At 39.6% G+C, this 24646-nt stretch overlaps 1 protein-coding gene and 1 pseudogene across 2 annotated transcripts in view; one reads left to right on the top strand and one right to left on the bottom strand.

The window, feature by feature from the left end:
• Kiaa1217 (KIAA1217 ortholog) overlaps positions 1-24646 on the bottom strand; it is an 818936-nt gene that overhangs the window by 709500 nt on the left and 84790 nt on the right. The window lies entirely within an intron of this gene.
• On the top strand, positions 14477-18290 carry LOC121440706 (annotated as a pseudogene).

Below are 24646 nucleotides of genomic sequence, written 5' to 3'. Positions count from 1 at the left end.
AAAAGTAGTAGTGAAAATTAAACTCATTCAAAAGAGCAAAGACACTTGGCTCAAACTTGAGAAGATTCAACAAGGCTGGCAAAAGAATTTGTTATTTCAGAAGAGATGACAGAGGGAAGTAATAGCCTCTGAAACCTGGACATAAAAACTCTACCCAGATGTTTGTCTTCAGACTTTTTTCCCACTGCCTCGTTCTTGAGAATGCAAAGCTGTATCCTAAGGTACGCTGATAAATGTACAAACAGGAGGCCCTCAGCCTCCAGTTGCTGAAACCAGTGAGAAAGTGCTGTCTGGATCCCTAGCTAGGCTACTATCCTCAAACAAATCCAATTTAATGCAAAAATGTCATTCACATTTTAACATTCATTTCTTATCTATTATTCAATTTGAACACACTGCTTTTAATATACATCCATTCTGTCCCTGTAAATACTGGCACAGAACAACGCGATCAACTCAGCAAGGACAAAACCCTTTCTAGTTTTCTGTCCTTTCTAGTCAAACATGGATGCACACACACACACACACACACACACACACACACACACACACACCACAACCGATTTTCAAACATCCCTGCCAGGGTTCAGTAGCTAAAAAAATTCCCAAGACATAGCTCTAGGTGATTAGATGATCAAAGATATTTTAAAATATTTGCCTATACTGCCCTCTTGCAGGGACATAAGTCTTGAGGTCAAATTGAGATTTCATTCACAATAAGATAACTGGATCAGCAGGCAAAAGGACTGGTCTACTGTGAGAAGGTACATGGCCACGTAAAATGGCCATCTCATTAATATAATCCATAACACATCCAGGTCATATATACCATATATATACTACACACACGTGTGTGTGTGGTCTATGTTCCATATGTATGACTGATATCTATGAAAATGAAGTGGTAACTTGAAAATGTGCAACAAATGTAGTATATATTACATGTAGAGGAATTTGATTATATTTCATGTATGTACAGATAGAGGAAAGATGGATGATAGGTAGACAGAAAGACAGACTGACAGACAAACAGATGAGTGATATAGGAAAATCTTCAACCTTCTAATGAATAACTTGCATCAGTATTCAGACTGTTAACGACAGTAAGCACAGACACATATTTATATTATCCATTTGCAACAATCTGTTTTGAACAACCAGCAAAGTTTGCCCAAGTGAAAAGTCCTACATCTACTCACGTATTTCCAAAGCCAGGCTGTTAGGCGTGATGTGAACAGAATGTAAAACACTTGAGTAAGTGGTTTCTCTTACCTCACTCACACAGAGAACAAAGGTTCAAAGGGATGTGTCATCCAGCTCCCTATCATATCCTCCATAAAGAGCAAGCAAAGTGACAGCTCAGAAAGATTCACTCAGTGCCCTGCAGGATTTTGCAGTGAATCTGTGGCATATAATTAGAGCCTTCCCTGAAGAATCCCAGTGGTTGCTGTGAGCCTTACTCCAAAGATTTCACTTTGCCTGTCCTAAAATAAAGGGGAGGGACTAGAGACAGAAAGTAAAGGAGGTATTGGTTCCCACAGACAGCTAAAATTCACATCTGTGTCCATGCTGTGTTCAGTCTTCCTTCCCATACTGATTATATTTTCATATCAATTTATGTCTTTGTTTAATTAATATTTCCTATGTTTAACCACTACCTTTATTAATCTACATATAATCATTTTCATTTGATATAATCATATACATTCCTTTAGATCTATGTTATTGTATGGTCACTGCCTGTGTTGTATGCCTAAACAAATCCACTGTACAACATCAAAGCATGTTCATAGTTTTATTGACATAACTTAAGGTATTTCCCTCATCAAAGAAATAAGGAAAAACAAAGACAAATCTAAACATTAAGAGGCAATTTTAGACCTTTTTCATGAAATAAGGACAGTCTTTTACTGATTGAAAATTGGAATGAAAAATACGGAAACAGGTGTCATGATCAGCTTCCTTGACAAGTAGACTGTATGGTAAAACATGTCTGTGTGACACACTCTGTCTCAGGAGCAAGTCCCTGTGTGACACTTTTTATCCCAGTCTCCTGTGAGGGCAATGCAACAGCAATAAGGCAGATACTGGCTGATTCTCAGACAATTTGTGAGATGTTGGAATCAGGTGGTCTCTGGAGATGGCCTAGACCGACAAGGGGGCTGTGTCCTTATACCCTTGACTTGATCATTCATGGTTTGTGGGCCACCTCTGCGAGTAAATTGAACCCCAGCAGGGAATCTACTTTCATGAGGGCAGTGTCTCAGTAAGAGGGTGAAATCAATTTAATCCATTGGATATTCAAACAGTTCAGAAAATGCAGATCTCAAGCTTAAAAAGGAATCTGGTTGGTGCTAGGATACCACAACCTGAGTTTTCTGAGTCTATCTCATGTTTTATGAGAACCATAAGTACCTCCAATTATGAGCTCACTCTTCTGATAAGCATCTCTTGTAACCTCAGTGATTATTCCTTCATGCCCTCTGACTTCTTAGGTCAGTGAGTTAACCATAGTCCATCTTTCAATGCAGGAAGCACTCTCCATTACTTGGAAGAGTTTTGGAATATAATGTGTGAAAAGAGAATGGACTCCTTTGTCTACAAACTGAAAATGATAATATCACAGACCTCATGGGGTATGCAGTATAACTTAAGTGTGCAAAGATCGTCAAACTGTGTCTGCCACACCGTTAGTTTCTACCAGTGTTATTATTTTTGGAAAATACTGTGGGTTCAATACTCATTCATGGTTACTGTTGCTTATCCAGAATTTGCTTCAAAAACCAAATCAGTAGCGTGCCTTGTGTTCTAACATTTTCGAGTACTGTGGTGGATTTCCAGCCCACGTGGTTTCGCTTGAGCCATACCCTCACACTGCCATTTGATTGGATTTCAGGCCATTAAGAAATTAATTTTTTTGTGTGAACTTGTTTTCATTCTGAAAAGATTTCTAGATATTTTTGTTGTCATTATTTATAATAGTTTCTATTTTGTTGTATCTTGAGACAAAGCCTCATTTTATACTTTGGGCTGGTCTTGAGATTGTGTGCTGGGATTGAAGTTGTGCACACCCACCACATCTACTTAGAATACAGGATTTAAATAGACAGCATTGCTTCTGGGAAGGGCAGAAATGGTAGCAAAGGACAGTGTCCATTGCAACCACCAGAGCTGTCAGTTGTCTCCCAGCATTTAGTGACTTGATGAATCAACTGGACTCAGCATGGCAGTCTAATCAGATATCCAGATTATAAATTGCCAAATTCATGTCACCAGAAAACTGGTTAACAACTATGTGAGTATATTGTTTCAACTATACAATCCCACCACTCAGGAGGGTGAAGTGGAAGATTGGGAGTTCTCAGTCACTCTAGGCTACATAGTGAGACCTAGCCTCAAACAAACAAAATGGCTAACATAGATAACATTATGGCTGGGCATTAATGTTGTTGTGTGGGACTAGAATAATATTTCTTGAGTAAGTGACTGTAGGTAAAAGCCAAGCAAAACAACAACGAAAACCAGGGCCCTCATCACTCGTTTATGTTTTGAAGCAGGCACAGAAATTTCTGCAGACATCCTTGACTACTTCACAATATGAGTAGAGAGTGACTCCGCACTGAGTGAGCGTCCTTAGGTTTCCTGAGAAGGCACTAGCCTGCCTTGATGGTATGCAGGCTCATGGGATGTCTGTCATTACCTGAGTCCTTCCAAGTCTATATCCAGTCGTCTGCCTTAAGCTAGGGCTTGTGGATTTCTTCTTCTTACAAAACCCTCAGGAGAGAACTATATCCAAAAAAATGTTTGAGTGACATTGGCTTCTTCAGTCCTCACAGCTGGTGTTCTTCATTTATTAGGAAGAACTTCAGGGAATATGTGAACACTATAAAATTAGCAAGTGCATGTGGTGTTATGTCTGATTGCCTGTTTTTCTTGAGACACAGTTTAATAATTTTGATAAGATTACTGAAGAGCTTTAACATGGGCAGGTCTTTAAGGTGGTTCAGGCCAATCCAAACTTAGATTGCTGGAGCTTATATCTGATGCTGCCACTTATTAACTGAGTGACTTTACTTATTTTCAGAAGCCTTAAGCTCTGGATCTGTAAGCAGTGTTAACAAGAGTCCCTACTTCTGCAGCTTTTTAATCAGACTGAATGCCACTGACCTTCATCAAGGGTTGATACAAAGTCCAACCACATGGGGAAGTGATGACAATGTCTGATATTATATATTTTCCTCTTTAGGGACTTCTATAGGGGAAATCTTAGCAGGAAAGGATTCAGAAAACATATCAGAGTGTCTCACAGAGACGAGGTGCCTCAGGAAGAATGTGGGCCCTGAGAAGTTGAGCACTGAATGATGATCAGCTTCAGCATTTCAAAATCTTCCACCTGTCCCTTGTGTGATAATGTTGTCAGGTATGTTTTCTCCTTGCTCCTGTGTCTTTCTTTTTATTTAATCTTGATGTAATTTGTGATCTTTTGTGGAACACCTTGAATCCACCGAAGAATAAATCCATTACATACATAAACAGAAGAACAAATCCATACAGTATGGATTAGTGCTCTGTTGCCTATTATGCTACTTGTTCTGTTTTACGGATGCTCTCCCTGTTGTTTAAATGAGTTTAGATCCTCTCTTGTTGAGAAGATGTGAGCGAGTAGGGTAGGGATTTTCATGTGCTGTAAATAGATAATGAAGCAATCAAGACATTTTGAAGGAGCCCGATGGTGATCTCAACACAAACAAAATTGCAGTCAAAAATACATTAAACAAAGAGAAAGAAATTACTTTAGAACCCGTCCTGTTTATATCCTAGGAAGGCATTTCTTGGAGGGCTAACATATGCATAAAACTCTTCTGTAGTTTAAATCTGAGTTTCCAGAAAGGGTGGAGGGGCCTCGAATTCCCTGAAGCGAAATGCCAGCTGTGAGGGGTCTTTCAACAGATCCTTCCTCCTTCTTATGTTCACCCACTGGCCTTTTAAACACAACTGTGAGTCTTCATAAGTCACAAGAATTCTACAGAAATTCCCTATGAAAATCAGAATCACAGTAGTTGGTCCTGAATCATAAAGGATCTGCTAAAGGTAGCCAGGATTTTTTTTTCTTTCCTCATAACCCGGTGATGTCAAAAACATTTTAATGTCTCCATGCTTCCTACGACCATAGCCTGATCTGCAATACTCTCAGAGCAGAGGAATCCTGGAACAGACTGAGCCGTGATAAAATGCCTAGCAATTACAATAGGAACGGCATCCATCTGTGTTGTCCTTCACAGTTTGTGTTATGTTTTCATAAATATTATTTTGCACGATCCTAATAAAAATCCCGATTTCAAAGCCTACACTTTATTGCTGGTTTATAAAGTTTGTTGGGAATGAAATATTTCCTCCCAAAATTTTTAAAGTTGAAAGCTAACCGCCAGTACCTCAGAATTTGACATTGTTTAGAGATATGCCTTTAGAGGTAGTTGAGTTCAAATGAGGTCATTTGGGTGGACCCCAATCTAACATAACTAGCACTCTTACAGAAGAAGAGTTAAACAGGGGCACAGAAAAACAACTGTAGGACTATAAGGGAAAACTAGAATGATCAAAGATGGTCAGCATGCCAGAAGCTAAGAGAGACAATAGCACCCTGAGAGGCCATCTTGACTGTGTACCTATGAGAACTATGAGACAGTATGTCTCTACTTTCTACCCTACAGTGTGGTATATTATTAAAGCAGCCCTAGAAAACTAATACAAAAGACCTTTGTGGTCTAGTACTTCTTCCTCCAGCATCTTCTCTTATTCCTCCTTCCAAGGGACTACACACTCCAGCCAAAATGTATCCTACACAGGAGACTGTCTACTAAGAGTTTGTTGTTAGCTGTTGGGGTATAAAGAAATACAAGGAGAGGCTTCTGTGACATTTTTTGCACATTTCTGAGTCCAAAGGAGTCAAATGTTTTCATGAGATACCTAAGGACCTTTAGGTAGCTTTTCACTAATGCTACTCTGAAGATTTTTTATTTGGTTCCTAGAAAAAAAAATGTTAAAATAAAGTGGGATTTAGCGTCTTTAGACCTACATTTTTAGGCCATATGTCTTGTTCCTTTCATTTTGTACAGGAGAGGGGAAGTGAGAGGGAGAGAGATGGAGATAGCAGCATTTGAACACACATGTACTACATGTGGAGATCAGAGGACAGCGGCTGGGAGCCACCTCTCCTGTGACTGTGTGGTTTCCTGTGACAGAATTCAAGCCACCAGGCTTGCCTGAAAAGCACATTTACCTGCTCAACTATCACTATGTTTTGAATTGTCTTTAAAAATACCCTGAAGGATTATAGGCTCCCAGGGTTGATAGCTCCTTTCCCAATCAAATCTTATGGGTGATGAGAACAGGTGGCACTGGATAAGCACTCAGCACATGACTGCTGTGATGCTTCCTCCTGCCTCTATTTTTGTGTGTGATTGTTTGCTTTAAGTACTATACCCCTAGAGGATTAGAAGGTAGAAGTTCTATGCTATACCTCCCGCACAGCAGAGGTTTGTGCTCTCCCTTGGTTTTGGCAGATGTTATTATCACCTGACATGTGGAATGCTGGTTCTCAGACCTTAGGGCTCCTTCTCCTCTTCAAATTCTGATTCCTTTCTTTGGTGAATTGTCTTTCACATCATACAGAGACCATTATTATAAGGAAAAGATCAAGCAATTAATAAAGCAATGAATTGAAGAGCATCCTGTTTAACCTATGGCTATAGAACTGAACTAATAAACTCTCAGAATTTTGCAGATAGCAGAAACTCTAAGGATTCTCTATCAGGTCACATTTGAATCTGAATCTCCTTCAGCAATTCATGAGGCCAAAGACACATGATGTTCAAGCTTTTGTGTAATCTATACTTGTTTTCTATTTCAGAAAACCAGAGACTAAATTTTGATGTGAAGCATTCTTTGGAATTAGACAGATTAGCTATATGTATTTGAACAAGTTGTTTAATCTCTTAAAAGTGTAGCATTCTATTCTCTACATTAGCAATATCTTTAGGTGGCTGTAGTTAGATAATGGACAATAAAATAGTTTCCAGGGTGCATGAGACATATCAGTTTTCAACAGAGACAGCTATAACATCATGCCGAGGCACAGGCCCAATACCTCTATGACTGAACGAATGCAATGGACTCGCCTCTTGGTGACCACAAAGCCAAAGTAAGTGCAACCAGTAAGTAAGAATAAAGAAACTAATAGGAGTAAGCTGTTTCCAAAGGAAACCTATGCATACCCTTATATGAAAGTACTTTAGCAGTTTATTTCTGAGACTGTTCAGTTGAGGACATGGTTCAAGAAGAAAGACAATAGATGCATTTCAGGGCATGGAACACAGGGTAAAGTTAAATGCTGAACCAGGGTGCCTCTGAACATGCTCAGTCTGTACCATGATGCTTTAACTGAAGAAAATAAAAGACACATTGAAGTTTGTTAATGGGTGGAAATTGTCCAGGGTCTTCTGGAAAGGGCAGGATCCCTGTATTCATAAACTCACTCTAGCTGTGGTTGCCTGAGCAAGTTCCGCAAAAGATCAAATCAGCCAACATTCTAGCATGGAAAAGAAAAGAATTCAAGAACCCCCTCCAGCTGAGGAGCTGTTGATAGTTGATGACTTCTGAAAGACATAGAGAGTTAGGTTTGTTTGTTTGTTTGTTTGTTTGTTTTTATGGGAGTACCCCTGGTACATGGACCACACTTCAGTATATGGCCCCACAACCATGACACACTCCAGTACATGGGCAACAAAAGTGGACTTGATGGGTTATTTAAAAACAGTTGAAAATAAAATAAAAACTATTAATAAATGAAGTTAGAATTGGGTTGTCTAGAAGGGGTTAGTTGGAGCAGTGCGGGGGGGGGAGTTGAAGGTAAATATTATCAAAATACATGCATGAAAATCTCAAGGAATTAGTAAATATTTTTAAAGTGAACAAACAAAAAAACCAAACAAACTAAATATAAGTGTTTGTCTTTAAAGATGCCTACCTAGCTTAGTGGCTAGTATCTCATGCCTAAAAACCATTACCATGTCTGTTTGGATCCCTTAGAGGCAAGGCCATTTCCCTAATATACAGAATAGAGACGTTCAGGAAACCTAAAATTTTGTTCTGAAATGTGACCAAATAAAACCCAAAGCTTGTATTACACATGAAATTGGATGTGGGATTTCCCTTTGTATCCTGTGATTTATTACCATTAGTTAATAAAGAAACTACTTTGGCCTATGGCAGGGCAGAATAGAGCTAGGTGGGGAAAATTAAACCAAATGTAGGGAGAAAGGAGGCAGAGTCAGGTAGATTCTATGTAACTGCCGAAGGAGAAAGATGCTAGAAACTTTCTGGTAAGCCACAGCCTCATGGCAATACACAGATTAATAGAAATGGGTTAATTTAAAAGATAAGAGCTAGGTAGGAATACACCTAAGCCATTGGCCAAGCTGTATTGTAATTAACATAGAACAGTCTTCACTGACATGAAATGCTCACAGTTGTTAACAAATATAAAGTCCCTCTGAAAACGGATTATTGCAGTTTTGTCAGCTAAATGAAACCACAAGCAAACAGCGTTTTCTGCTTTTATAAGCAAAGGCCTGAGGATTGTTCTCCCTTAGAGAACATGAGTTGTCTTAGTAGTCCTTTGCTCTTAGACATAGGTGGAAAGTTAAACAGCTGTATTGGTTTCCCTCCTAACCAACCTAGCTTATCAGTCCAGTCATTGCACGATGATTCTTAGACCCAAAGTAAACATACTCGATAAGGATAAAGGTATTTCCCCAAACACTGATTCCTTCTGAGCAGTGACAATGAAATAAGCAATCACAATCAGCTCAGAAGGACAGTGGACAGATGAACACTTCAAGGAGGAATCTGGCAAGAGTTGAGACGGCACAGCCTTGTTCTTGGCACTATTCTCTCTAAATGAACAGTAAATAAAAGCAACTTCGGAGTGAACATTCAGAAGATCTAAAATGTCTGCTCTTTCGCTGTGTGAGGGTTCAGATTGAAGAGGATTTGAAAGTCCACTCATTTCATCTTACCCAGCTGTTACAGACTTTGAAAAAGCAATGATTTCAAAACAATAGTCAAAATACTCTTGATGAATGACTATTAAAAATTCATTTCCCTTCATTTGAGCTATGGGATGGAAGGTCCAAGCAAAACCATTTTCTCTGCTCTTAAAGTGCTTTTCCAGAGAGAAGACTAAATTATCCCTGTTGGATTTGCATCAGCAACTCAAGGTACGGCTTGGTGTTGTCTGCTCCCTGCTTGGGAGGCAGGTCAAGGAGAGAAAACTGCGGTGATGACCACAGCAGCACTGCACAGACAGTTTATGTGCAACACTGTACACAGTTAGCAACTTTCAGCATGTTTCATGCAGCAGAGTGATGGCCAAGGCATTGTTGTTAAGAACATGGTCAGTATGCCTGAATGTAGCTGATGGTTTCTTGTGTTTCCATAGTGAAAACTATCCACAAAGAATAAATGTCATAAATGGGAAAAAAAGGAGAATGGAAAGATGAAGGAAGACACATACAGAAATATTGCTTCTGGGATCACATAGACACCCTTGGCCATTAAGTGTTAGAGTCATGGACTTGGTGAGCCATAGGCAATGTACCAGGCATATTTGCTGCTAGTTGGGGTCCCCTAACGATGCCATCTGCAGCTGCTTGAGCATGAGTGGAATTGAGGTCTCCAGGATCTCCTGACTTTGGTGCGGTTCTCCTGTGGCCACAGTGACCATGAGAATGAAGGGAATAAATCACACAACCAATAACTATAAGAAAACTCTCCACACCCCTTTACTCACCCCTTTCATGAGATCAGGAGTATAAATGACCTTTCCTGGTCAATATTATCCTTCCTCCCACACAGGAAGTCAAACTTCCTGTAAAATAACTAAACTTACACACATATTGTAAGTCCATATGAAAACCAGAATGACCCATGTTTCAGACACAAAACAAGTCACTCTTGAGAAAGGATTCTGTAGAACAAGAGTATGGTTACAAAGAGAAAAATGAGGCAATATTTTATTAATAATTGTCTAGATCTATTTATTGTTATAAGAATATATCCTTCACAGTACAGAAGAACTCCCTCTAAATTTGTTTCTTTTCTTTTTCTGGTATGTTTTGATTGTGAGCCTAGTCATTTTTCCAGTCCTCATTTCCTCTCTCTCTCTCTCTCTCTCTCTCTCTCTCTCTCTCTCTCTCTCCTCTCTCTCTCCTCACTGTGTAACTTAGGTTGGCCTTGAACTCACAATCTTCTTGCCTCACTCTCCTGCGTACTGGATTAGAGTCCTACATCAGCATACTGAAGCACCAATGTAGGTTTGTTTTGTTTTGTTTTTTCGAGACAGGATTTCTCTGTGGTTTTGGAGCCTGTCCTGGAACTAGCTCTTGTAGACCAGGCTGGTCTCGAACTCACAGAGATCTGCCTGCCTCTGCCTCCTGAGTGCTGGGATTAAAGGCATGCGCCACCACCGCCCAGCCAACCACTGTAGTTTTAAATAGCAGTTTTCTGTAGGCACCTAAGGCACAGGTTGGTTATGGAAGCATGATGCACATGCAGTCATTCTAGAACTGCTGCAGCAGAGAGTGAGAAGGTTCGTACTTTTCCTGACCCCACTGGACAGTTCAGTGTTTGTTTGGTCCTCCAGTGTCCTGGTTTGCACAGATAAAGCATATCATAAAATGATCACTTAAAGACAGCTTCCATTTAATTTGTTTCTAAGGCATTTATTTCTTTTAGAGAGGAAGGTCGTGAAGTCTTCCACAGACATCGATATTTTTCCCAGATAGAATGTGGTTTAGGTGAGGCTCAAATTACAAATCAAAAGAAAGTCTGGTAGCAGGCTTCCTATATATAAGATTGGAAACATAAATTACCCTGCATTAGGTCAGTCTCTGGATAACAAAAGTGAAAAATCAGCTTTATTGCGTGAAAGAACAATACAGCATTGCTGAAGTTGGCCACTATAATTCTAACCCTCATTATGATATTCACCTTTGATAACACCATTGATACCGTGATATAACCATCAATCACCTTGTAAAACTCAACAACAAAAGATGTATTTTCCCATATTTCTGGTGATGCAGTTTTACATTTTGGGGGACAATTCCCAGAAATTCCTAGAGCACCCCATGGCAAAACTCTCTTTTACTAAAAAGTGGTACTCACCCTGTGAACCAGTGTTCACAAACCTGGAGGCCTAACTGGATAAACTGATGGCTAGGAATTTAACTCTTTATAGTTATGATAATGTTGGGTTTTGTTAGCATCAACTCCTGCCCCCACTTTTTAAAATTCTCTACATAATTCAGGGCATCTGTAATTTGTTGCAAAAGAATACAATGTAATACAGCCAGAGGGAATAGGTAGAATTTGAAGGCAGGCCATACATTGTTGGTTGTCAAGGCTAAGAGATATGTACATGGGGGTTATTATATTCTCTCCATTTTGTGTAGCTTTGAGCTTTCTTCTACTTACTTCTTTCTTTATTTAAAAGTATTCTAAGTTTCATTTTATTGTTTTCATACATGAGCTCATCATTACTTCTGCCCTTCCCTCCTCCAAGTTCTCCTATCTCCAACTCCTCCCTCCCAAATCAGGATCTCCTTCTTCAAAGATGATGATAGAAAGTCAAAAGTTGTGGGTTGACAGTGTAGCTGAGTGGGCAGAATGCTTGCCTAGCATGCACAAATCCTGAGAACGACTCCCTAGGACTGCATATACTAAACGTGGCAATCTATAGTGGAATTCCAGCACTTGAAAGGTAGAGAAAGGGGGATCAGAAATCTAAGGTCCTCCTTGGCTATGTGGTGATTTCAAGGTCAGCACTGGACACATGAGATCCTGTCAGAAAGAAAATCAAAAGTTGCCAGTGCTGTAAGAACCAGCAGCCTCAGCTAATAACAACTAGTCATGCTCATGCAAGCAACACTAATTAAATTCAGCGAGCCATAAGAAAAGTCATGAATGTGGGGGGGGGGGCTTGCTTGGTGGGCAGGGAGAAAAGATTCGAGCAGATGAGGGAGGGGGACTTGATCGGGGGGAGGGGGAGGGAAATGGGAAGCGGTTGTGGGGACGAGGCAGAAATCCTTAATAAATAAATAAATTTAAAAAAAAAAGAGATAATAATGGGAAGATTATCATCAAAGTTCACGTAATATATGCATGGAAATTGTGACAGAATAAATAAATATTAAAGAAAAATAATCACAACCCTCTAATATTCACGACGTACCTTGGCCCATTGCAATAAGGATATAGAAACTAAAATAACCCACTCTCTTCTGCATGTGTTTAACAACCAGAGAAAAAGAGATAAGAAAAAAATTCCCATTTGTCCTCAAAGTGTTATTAAGAAAAATAGAGATGTGAAGGGGGATTTGTCTTACATTGATAATGGAGAGTACAGTGACCCTTTCACACAGCAGAGCGACTTATAAAAATGGTCCTTTGTGACCTGCAGCTCATCTTTGAAGGTCACTGAGCCCTAAGACCATCTGAAGCCTCAAATAAAATCTTGAGAATAGAAATAATCAGATAGCTATATCTAAAATGTGTCATTGAGAATTTTACTCATGAGAGGGCAAGATATGGGTGTTTTATCTTATGTCCTTTTGAGTTTCTCCATGGCAAGCCCCACTCAAGAGAGTTTGCTGACATGCACTGGCTGTAACAACCAGTCTGCAAATGAGCACTGTCAGGAAACTACTCTCCCAGAAATGTGCACACCTAATCACTCTCAGTAACACATATCAAAATTCCATCAGAGGGCAAATCGTCTGTCACAATCTATCACATGACCCTTCATTAATTAGCTGAAAGTTTTATATCAAGGAGGAGGGGAAGCGAAGAAGAATGTCACTGTGGACGCTGGCCAAAGGACATGCGGAGCCCTGCAGAGTTTCCCTGGAAAATGTAGGCCTGGACTAGGGAAGTGGATGGGGTTAGAACTCAGACAGCAGCGCTGCTTTTATCTCAACAGGCTGGGTGACCTTGCGGAGGGCACGACCCCCACCAGGCGCCGGGCAGTCTCTTTAGTAGTCCCAGGCTTGTGAGTTCTGGGGAGGAAGGGTTCTCCAACAACACAGAAACCCTGTGCTTCTCCTATGGGACTTCCTACAAGTGTTAAGAAAGCGATCTTAATATTTTTCAAATAAAAAATATTTTAAAAGAAGAATTACTGGGGACAAAATGATAAACCTCTAACAGCCGACACATAAGCAATCCTACCAAATGGATTACAGTAGATTAATATCTTGACAATTATTTGTTTAAGCAATCAATTTAGAGAAGCAACGTCAGACAGGGAGGGCCATTAGCCACACACTCTGCAAATGCAACCATGGATTTGGCACTTGGGTCATGTGAGAGATTTCTGCTAATCTTGTCTCCTCACAGACACTTACAGTGCAGCTGGGTATCCTGGTGCCTTTCATCTGTGACCCTCTTCGCCCTTTCCTCCCGAGCATCACCCTTCACTCTCTAGTGTGGGTGAGAACTTGTCTGCATCACTGTATTTGCTTGCCTGGCCTGTCATTGTGAGGTCCTGCTTGGTCCTCCTGGCTGTCAGAATACTTATATGTTTTACGTCTCTAATGCCCAGCCTAGTTTCAGACATAGATGATAACTCATATTTATTTAAAACCGCATGACACTAATCTTTTAGGATTTTATATCCCTCTATTTCAAAAAATGTCTTTCCTCTTATCAAACTCTATGTAGATAGTCTCTGATTTAAAATCACTCAACTTGAAACTTTGCAGTTTTATTACAGCACAGATGTAATATTCATCCAGTAAAAAAAACCCACTCTGATGTCTACATTTTGATAGTTTTCCCTTAGTAATGTATAATGTGGTACCATGTTGTAATGCCTAACTGGAAATTTAAAGTAGCCTAGGTCGAGGTATAGTTTCTGATACTTTAAATATCACGAATGATTTTATTTATTTAAGAGATTATGTTTATTTGTATGTAGTGGGGAAGAATGCACCATATGTGTTGCCCTACACTGGTGCAGGGAACCAAACTCAGAGCCTCTGGAAGAACAGACAGGTTCTTAGCCACTCTCCATCTCTCCAGCTTCTCGAATAAACTGTAGACTTATAATTTTTCACCTTATAATGCATTTATAAGGCTGTCACCCTAACCCCCACTTAAGTCAAGAGACACCTTCCTTTACGTCACCCCAGAGAACAAAGGAGATTGGCAAACACTCAGAATTATGAGATAATACATAAAGGGGATAAAATATTGTCTCTCTAACTATGTTAGAAAAGTCATTCTATTTGAATTTCTGCAGGATTGCTTATGATGCAAAAACCGATTTGAGTATCTAAGTAGAAAAATTAAATGCTACCTAAAGGAAAGATCATGGTATTAAACTTTCACATTTGTAAATGCCTATAAAACAGAAAACATGGCTTCTGTTTCCCATCGCCACCTTCACCCTTCTCTGGAGAAGACCTGTGAGGAGCACAGGGCGATTGCTGTCATGGTCGGTAAAGGTTAAGCTTTGATGACTGGAAAATACTCTTTGTCTACAGGAAATGAGACCTTGGAGACTCTCTTTTGAAACACAGCATCAGCCTGTGTCCTGTTGGGGTTTCAGAATGTGAAAGAGTCTGCTGATCGCAGCACTCCCTGGGGTCTCTGACTGAGCATGGTGAACGTTTCTCAGTCCTTTTCTCGGCTCTGTGAGCTCTCTGGCCAGACCTGCCTCCACTCCTGTCTCCACGTTAAATGGATAAAGCTGCAGTTATGAGAGTTAAATGTCACTGTTCTAACTAATATTGTCTTGAGTACTATGGAATAAAATTTAAGACTTGGAAAAGTAGAAATGGTTATTTGGTGGTGGTCAAAACTGTGAGACAGGTAAGATAAGCACAATAAGATTAAAAAAACGTATGTCTAAAGAATTGAAGTTTAAACTGACAGAGTCACAACAGTCCTCACAGTGAGCTATTGAAACTGAGTTGTTTATTTAATCAGCTTTGAGTTTTATTCTTTGATTTACATCCCTCCTCTATCTGGAATGTTCTTGTCTCCAACCTCCCTTCCTTCTAATATTATGCCTTTTACCTATATTATATAAATTTTCCATTTCCTCAAGGCCTGTGGCAAGTATGGTTGATATCATTTTCGAATCTTACAGCTACAGAAATCTTCACTTCTTCCCAGAACCCTAATAAGAAATTAACATAGTAAAAATGGCAATATCACCAAATGCAATATACAGATTCAGTGCAATGCCCATCAAAATCCTAGCAAAATTTTTCAAAGACCTTGAAAGAACGGTACTTAGCTTCATATGGAAAAGCAAAAAACCCAGGATAGCCAAAACAATCCTGTACAATAAAAGAACTTCTGGAGGCATCACAATCCCTGACTTCAAACTCTACTATAGAGCTATGGTACTGAAAACAGCCTGGTATTGGCATAAGAACAGACAGGAGGACCAATAGAACCGAATAGAAGACCCAAATATTAATCCACACTCCTTCAAACACCTGATTTTTGACAAAGAAGCAAAAAAATATCAAATGGAAAAAAGAAAGCATATTTAACAAATGGTGCTGGCACAACTGGATATCAACTTGTAGAAGAATGAAAATAGGCCCATATCTATCACCATGCACAAAACTCAAGTCCAAATAGATCAAAGACTTCAACATAAAGCTAGCCACACTGAACCTTATAGAAGAGAAAGTGGGTAGTACATTCGAATTCATTGGCACAGGAGACCACTTCCTAAATATAACCCTACCAACACAGACACTGAGAGGAACAATTAATAAAAGGGACCTCCTGAAACTGAAAAGCTTCTATACAGCTAAGGATGAGGTCAACAAGACAAAATGACAGCCTACAGAATGGGAAAAGATCTTCATTAACACCACATCAGACAGAGATCTGATCTCCAAAATATACAAAGAACTCAAGAAATTGGTCATCAAAAGAACACATAATCTAATTTTTAAAAATGGAGTACAGACCTAAACAGAGAACTCTCAACAGAGGAATCTAAAATGGCTGAAAGACACTTAAGGAAATGTTCAACATCCTTAATCATCAGAGAAATGCAAATAAAACAACTCTGAGATTCCATCTTACACCTGTAAGAATGGCCAAGATCAAAAATACTGATGACAACTTACGCTGAAGAGGTTTTGGGGAAAAGGGAACACTTCTACATTGCTGGTGCAAATGCAAGCTGGTACAACCCCTTTGGATATCAGTGTGGTGATTTCTCAGAAAATTAGAAAACAACCTTCATCAAGACCCAGTAATACCACTTTTGGGTATATACCCAAAGGATGCTCAATCATGCCACAAGGACATGTGCTCAACTATGTTCATAGCAGCATTGTTTGTCATAGCCAGAACCTGGAAACAACCTAAATGCCCCTTGACCAAAGAATGGATAAGGCAAATGTGGTACATTTACACAATATAGTACTCAGAAAAACAAAACAAAACACCCGACATCTTGAATTTTGCAGGAAAATGGATGAAGCTAAAAACATTTTTTTGAGTGAGGTAACCCAGAAACAGAAAGACAATTATCACATGTACTCACTCATATGTGGTTTTTAAACATAAAGCAAAGAAAGCCAACCTACAAACCCCAATCCCAAAGAACATAGACAATGAGGATACTAAGAGAGAATTAAATAGATCTAACCTACATGGGAAGTAGAAAAAGACAAGATCTCCTGAGTAAATTGGGAGCATGGGGACCTTGGGGAAAGGTTGAAGGGAAGAAGGGAGAGGCAGGGAGGGGAGCAGAGAAAAATGTAGAGCTCAATAAATATCAATAAAAAAAACGAAATTTGAAGTGTGGGCCTGAGCCCACTGCTGGGCAACTTGGACGTATCACTGTAATGTATACCATTCCCCAGAGCCAGACCCATACCTGAGCTACTGCTGGAAGAGGAGGTGGTCTTACAGTTGGGAGCATAAAATCTACTACCATACCCATTCCAAAGGAAGCCTCCCCCAAGGAGATCATGGTCCAGAAGCCATGACTGCCTACCCTATCAGCGGAGATAGTACGAACACTGGGACAGCGATGCATATTGGTGTGAAGAGCAGAGTCCATCCTTTGGAGAGGTTTGTTATGGTCTTCACATTTTCCAACATCTGAGATGGTCACAAGAGAGGGGGCCATACTGTACCTGAAAGCAGGCCCACCACTGTCACAAACACCATACCAGGTCTTGTAGCACTGTCTCCTCGAGAAGCCAACAGTAAGTGTAGTAGACAGACTGTGGAAAATGACAAGAATGGATACCTGGTGTCCTGCATCCGCAATTGGCTCCAAGAGTAATATGAGATCATGGGGAACCTGGACAAAGTTACCTTTAGCAAGGTGGTGAAGTGCTTGGACCATGCCAGAGGTCACAGACTGCCCTGAAGATCATTCGTTATGTGTGCAAGTACTGGGATGCTGCCCGTCTAGAAATTAATGTTCTTAAGAAAATAAAAAATGACAAAGAGAATAAGTTCCTGTGTATTCTGATGTCTGACTGGTTCAACTTCTGTGGTCCTATGTGCATCACCTTTGAGCTCCTTGGTAAGAACATTTTTGAGTTCCTGAAGGAGAACAACTTCCAGCCTTACCCCCTACCACAAGTTTGGCAACATGACCTACCAGCTCTGCCATGCGCTTTGATTTCTACATGAGAACCAGCTGACACACATGGACTTGAAGCCAGAGAACATGTTTGAAGCCCTTGCAAAGAGCACAAGAGCTGTGAGGAGAAGCCAGGGAAGAACACCAGCATCTGTGCGGCAGACATTGGCAGCACCACATTTGACTGCAAACAGCACACCGCCATTGTGGCTACCCATCACTATTCCCTCCTGAGGTGATCCTTGAACTGGGTTGGGCACAGCCCTGTGATGTCTGGCTGCATTCTCTTCGAGTACCTACCATAGCCTTACATTCTTCCAGACCCATGAAAACAGAGAGCGCTTGGTTATGATAAAGATCCTAGGGCCCATCCCATCACACATGATCCACCGTACCAGGAAGCAGAACTATTTCTACAAAGGGGGCCTGGTTTCAGATGAGAACAGCTCTAATGGGCGGTAGGAATGTGAAGGAGAACAGCAAACCTCAGAAGAGTTACATGCTCCAGGACTCCGTAGAGCATGTGCAGCTGTTTGACCTGATGAGGAGGATGTTAGTATTCAACCCTGCTCAGTGCATCCCTTCTTTGCTGACCTGACCCGTGAGGAGCTGTTCTCCACAGCAGCTGTAACCCCAGCAGATGACAAGTGAAGACCAGCAAACAAGGAGTTGGAGAGCTGGACTGGGCTGCTGACCCCTTTTCTCCAGCCTCTCCCACTGGTGTCTGAGCTGGAGGAACTGATGAACAGTGCAATGTGAAGGAAGACAAGGAGCTTGCAAGGGATGGGGGAGGTGTGGTGTCCAGCTGCTAGAAAGCACAGATTGGACCCAAGCTATTTATACATTGTAAAGTTATAATAAAGAATTTTCTTACTGTTTGTAAAGAAAAAAAAGAAATGTGACTTATATTTCTATTTGCTCATTTATTTACCCATTAAAAGCACTTTATAGAGACCTATGAACACTACCAATTCTCACTAGTTTCTATGCAGTTTCATATAAATTTGCTGTAATCTCTTTTGCAAGAAAAAAATCTTTTCAAGGCAATTTTTGTGTATGATTGATTTTTGCATTCCACAAAAATCTTTTTGGTATAATTATTGTTAGTTGTCTGCCTGACTTCAATTTCCCTTTTCTCTTCTTTACTGATAGAATTTCAGTTTGGAATAGGCACTGTTTCCCTATGCAGATCTTTAACATATGAAGCACACATTAATGAATTTTAAAGGAGAAGTGAATAAATTGGGAGCATGGGGACTTTGGGGAATGGTTGAAGGGGGAAGGAGAGAGGCAGGGAGGGGAGCTCAATAAAAAATCAATAAAAAGAAAGAAGAAGCGGCAAAATCATAATAGTGGGGACTTCATTATCCCACTTTCAACAACAGGAAGCTTATTCAGATAGAAAGTTGAGAAGGAAACTTTGGACTTAATGGATACTTAACAAAATGAAGCTAACAGAGATTCTGAGGACCTTCCATTCAATACCACGGATACCCATTCTTCTGGAGAACCACCTTCAGCTTTCATCATGTTTTAAGAAAGAGTATGCTTAACAAATCTAAGACGATTTAAATCTTAGCAAGTTCCTGATTCAACCACAATGCCATTACACTAGAAATTGATCATAAAAGGAAAATTTACAGATTTGTATACTGCATGCTCCAAATAGCAAACGAGTCAAAGAAATAATAAAATTAGAAACTATCTTTATATGTGCAAAAATGAAAGCATAACAACTCAAATAGAAGAAGAAGAACAAGTAATTTTAAGAGCTTAAGAGACAAATTTATACTAACAGAAATCCCACTAAGGGAAAAAAAACCCTCAAACCCATATTACACCTAAAAAAAAGCTATCAAGAGAAACACTAATTAAATCCAAATTAAAAGAAATAAAGTAATGACACTCATAACTGAAATGAGTCAAACAGTTTCTGGAAAAATCATAAGAAACGATCAAGAAAAAGATCAATAGAAGTAAGAATTGTTCTTTTTTTCAAACAAACGTTTGTCTAGACTTAATCTTCCACATCTATGTTGTAGTTGAATAGCTTGGTATTCTTGTGAGTCTCCTAACAGTGGGAACAAGGTTGTCTTTGGTTCTTTTGCCTGCTCTTAGGACCCCTTTCCTCCTAAATGGTTAGCCTTGTGCAGCCCTGATATGAGGGTCTGTGCCTAATGTTATTGTAGCTTGTTCAGTTGACATTTCTGGGAAGCCTTTTCCTTATTGAAGGGAAATGGAGGAGGAGTGGATTTGGGGAAGAGAAAAAGCAGGAAGAAGGGACTGGGAGGAGTGGAGGGAGGGAAAACTGCTCTTGGGATGCAATATATGAAAAAAGAATATATAAACAGATAGATAGAAAGCTCCAATAGAAATGTTATGCATATTGCTAAACCCCATGTGTAAACTATTATTATTCAAATTCAAAGTTAACTGAAACACAACAATTAGAAAAGAAAGAATTAGAACAAACATACAAATAAAATAAAATCAGAAATAAAAAGGAGACATTGCAACAGATGCTACAAAAATATAGAAGACCTCATTAGTAATTATAGGACAACAATTACTAATGAGAGAGAGCCAAAGAAAACAACAAAATTCATAGAAATACACAGCCACCCAGGACTCATTAAAGCAGAAGCAGAAAGCCAGAGTGGACCTAGAATCATGAAGAGATCTAAACAACAACAATGATAATAATAGTAACAAATACTTCCAAACAAAGATAAATCTAGTATCAGATAGCTTCATGACTGAATTCTACCAAATACTTAAAGTATTAATAGCAATCCTTCTTACTCGTCTCCAAATAATAACTAAAGAGATTATTGCAAAAGACATTTTTATGAGTCTAGGGTCATTCTATCACAAAGCTAGACAATGACAACCTCAAAAAGGAAAGCCTGGCCGGGCGGTGGTGGCGCACGCCTTTAATCCCAGCACTCGGGAGGCAGAGGCAGGCGGATCTCTGTGAGTTCGAGACCAGTCTGGTCTACAAGAGCAAGTTCCAGGACAGGCTCCAAAACCATAGAGAAACCCTGACTTGAAAAACCAAAAAAAAAAAAAAAAAAAAAAAAAAAAAAAAAAAAGGAAAGCCAATGTCTCAGATACTGGATACAAATGATTAAATGGAAAGAAATGGGTTAGAAAACCCAGTAATGTTCAAAAGCCAATAGAATCCAGAACTGTGAATACATTCACTGATATCCCTATCACAATTCCCATGTCACCTTCACAAAGATAGAAATAGAAATCCTAAAATTCATGTGGAACCACCAACACAAATAGCCACAAAAATGCAGAGACAGAAAAAAATTGAAGTTTTACTGATTATAATTAAACTGAAAAGCTTCAGCAATTAAAACAGCTATGCATGATTTTGATGAAGGTGCTGAGTGGAGAAAGGATCATCTCTTCCAAGAGTGGTCCTACGAAAACTAGACATCTATGTATATGGTGAAATTTGGCTCATATTGTACACTAAGCACTGAACTGGGTTCTCTAGAAGAGCAGTGAGCACATTTAGCCACTGAGCCATCTCTCCCGCCTTTGATCATGATTTTTAAACAACAATCATTTAAAAAAAATTGACAATGGAGATAATGTTAAACTGAAAATATTTTGCACAGTAAAGAAGATAAACAAATGTAAAGCTACCTTATCGATTGGGAGGAAACCTGTGAGAACCACAGGTCTATAAGAAGAAGAGCATAGAAAGGTTGATGCAAGGTTCAGTCCTGTCTGCTCCCACAGCAATTCAGTCCCAAAGAAACACACATAGGTCTACATTAATTATAAACTGGTTGCCCTATTAGCTCAGGCTTCTTAATAACTAATTCTTACATCTTAAATTAACCCATAATTATTTTCTGTTTTAGCCATGTGACTTGGTACCTTTTATTAGTGGGACATTCTCATCTTGCTTCCTTTTGATCTGGGTGACGACTGCAGACTAAGCCTTTCCTCTTCCCAGAATCTTCCTACTCTAGTCTCCCCACCTATACTTCCTGTCTAGCTATTGGCCAATCAGCATTTTATTAAACAATACAAGTGACAAATCTTTATAGGGCACAAGACCATTGACAGTGAGAAAGGGATTTATAGGGAAGAAGGGGAGTTCACAGGGGTGGGTGGGAGAGAGCAAAAACACTTTAACCCATGACCTGTAGTGAACTTCACAAAAAACTAATCTCTTTATCTCCTATATACATTCCAAGAAGCCAGCCCACCTAAAACCAAATCTTCACAAAGACCTATAATTGTACCAAGGGCAGATCCAGAATTCAGAACCTCTGCAACAATCAGGCCCAAATAGCCAAGATTTAATTATTTAAACTGAGAATTTGCTTGTCTGTGCTTCCAGCTTTAAGACCAGAGGAAGCCAATGTGATGTCTGCTTTGCTCCCCTCTTGCTTCCTAGTCCATGTTCCCCGAGCAGACATACTTCATCAGCAAAGTTGACAAAGCTGGACTGTGAGCTCCATTTTTACATTTTCCTTGCCTTCTTTTACTTGTGATAAGTATATGAGCACTCATATATATGGTCTTCATGTGACATGTTGGGGTCTTGTCACTCATGTCCTCAAACACTCATTTCCTTTTTGTGTGTCTAAAATAATATAGGTAACCATTTTCCAAATACAGGAATAATATGCTAATTGAAGAGTCTTCAAAAATAAATGTTATCTATAAAAAATACAAAGAGTATGAAGTCATCCATTCAATATACTCATTCTACTGCATCTTTCTAGTAATTTTATTTATAAAATATATTTTTAAATTGTATCACATTATTATGAATAATTTATTGATAAGCAGTATCAGGTAATATGTATAGCCAATTATAGCTCTTACAGATATATGTTTATCATCTCAAAAAAGAAGTAAACATGAGGGAATTTTATGAAAACATGGAATGGATAAGTGAACAAAACAGCAATGAATCGGGCATAGGAACATTACAACTGGTAAAAATTCAAATAAATGCATTCCCAATTATTTCCCAAAGTTCAGTTACTTAGCATTGGCAAGTTCCTCAAGAAGGAATAAAATTAGAAGCTGCATTGTTAGCGTGTCCTTTGGGGGAGCATTCAAGGCATGAGACTCAGCCTTGGGCTGTCAGGAACACAGACTAGAGAGATATGATTTGAATTAATCTTTGAGGAAGACTGTTCAGCATCACCAACAGTCTCAAGAGAACTGGAACAGGGATCCAACATAATCTCTACGCTTAGTATTTGATTCTTTTCTGAACATGACCTGCCCTATAATTTATTAAATCATTTAGATGAAGGAAACCATTGGAGCTCTTTATATGACTCAGTGAAAGTCATTTTGATTCAATGTTGCTTTCATAACATTATCTGACAAGCCTGTGGGATAATTATGTTTTTTGGTTATAGAAGTTAACAAAGCTTCAACCTGAAATGGCTTAAATTAAGAATATATAAAACCCAGAATGAAGGCACTGACCAGCAGAGAAGAGTCTGTGCTGGAAATGCCTGGCTGTACAAAAGAGCTACATCAAAGGATGAACATGCTGATTTATCCCATATTTAATGTGATGCCTTCAGATGATGAATCTAATCACCCTGAAGCCTTGTTTGATGTGAGACCTTAAAAATCTTGAATGGAGAGTCTGGGATAAATTGCTTCAATTCTTGAATTAACGTAATTATTTAGTCCATTTAGTTCAAGGGGTAATTACTGTTAATCATTGTTCTGGTTAGTTTTTATTCTCAACTAGTTACAAGCTAGAATCCATATGGGCAGAGGAAACCTCAATTGAAGAAATGCCTGGATTAGATTGGCCTGTTGGCATTTCTGTAGATCATAATTTATACAGGAGCGCCAAGCCCACCGAGTGCGGTGCTATCCCTAGACAAATGGGTCAAGTCTGAATAAAATAGCAAGCCAGGAGCAAAGCCAGTATGCAACCCTCTTCCACGGCTTCTACTCCCATTCCTGACTTGCCTTCCCTCACGATGGATTGTAGCCTGGAATTGTGAGCCAAACAAACCCTTTCCTCCAAAGCTGCTTTTGGTCATGGTGTCTATCACAGCAGCAGAAAGAAAACCAGGAGAGCCATCCATTTTGTGTGCAATGGTAACCAGCATTCACATGCTTCAGTGCATGTGTACTTTGGGGAATCGGGGTGTGTGTGAAGGTTGGGGTACAGCTCTGGCTTCTTTTTCCATTTTCCACTGTGTACCTATGCCTGGATGTCTAAGTGACACCTTCAGCTTAGGGTACCGTAAACTGAATACTCCACTCTCTCCAAAGCCACTCTTTACCTTTCAGCCTGCATCAAAAGCATCATCGATACAACATGTCCTTCTCAAGTCCTCTGATGAGCCCTGATTTTCTAACTCTTCATTTTCAAAGCTATCATTCCACATATTAATGTACTGTTATGGGTTGACTATGCAGGTATCCTCTAAGGGCATATGTGTTGAAGACTTGGTCTTTACATTTATTGAGAGGTGCTCTTGAAGGGATGCTAATTTTATCAACAGGTTAATCCATGCATGGCTTTGTAGGTGAATGAGTTATCAGAAGGTGGGGCCTGGTTGAGGATAGGTAAGACTGAGGCCTCTTCCCTTCCCTTCCCTTCCCTTCCCTTCCCTTCCCTTCCCTTCCCTTCCCTTCTCTTCCCCTCCTGCCCTTTTCCCTCTCCTTCCCTCCCCCACTTGCCATGAAGTGAGCTTTCATTTTCCATGTAGTTTCCCCATATTTACCAGGTTCTGCCTACTACAGGTCTATAAGCAATTGATCCAGTCAACCATGAACTGGAACTTCTTAAATCATGAGCTGAATTAACTCTGTCTTCTGTGTAAACTGTGTCGCTCAGGAGTTTGGCATAATGATAAAAAGTCTAACACATTTACCTATGAATCTCCTAAGGAAACACTTGCCCAACCTATTTCTTAAATATACCCCAAGTTCAGGTTC

This window comes from Microtus oregoni, unplaced genomic scaffold, assembly GCF_018167655.1.
Source record: "Microtus oregoni isolate MIOR12 unplaced genomic scaffold, Mior012 000070F_ref0000104, whole genome shotgun sequence".
Taxonomy (NCBI): Eukaryota; Metazoa; Chordata; class Mammalia; order Rodentia; family Cricetidae; genus Microtus; species Microtus oregoni.
Note: the sequence above shows the minus strand (reverse complement) of the source record. Positions and strands in the feature narration are given on the sequence as shown.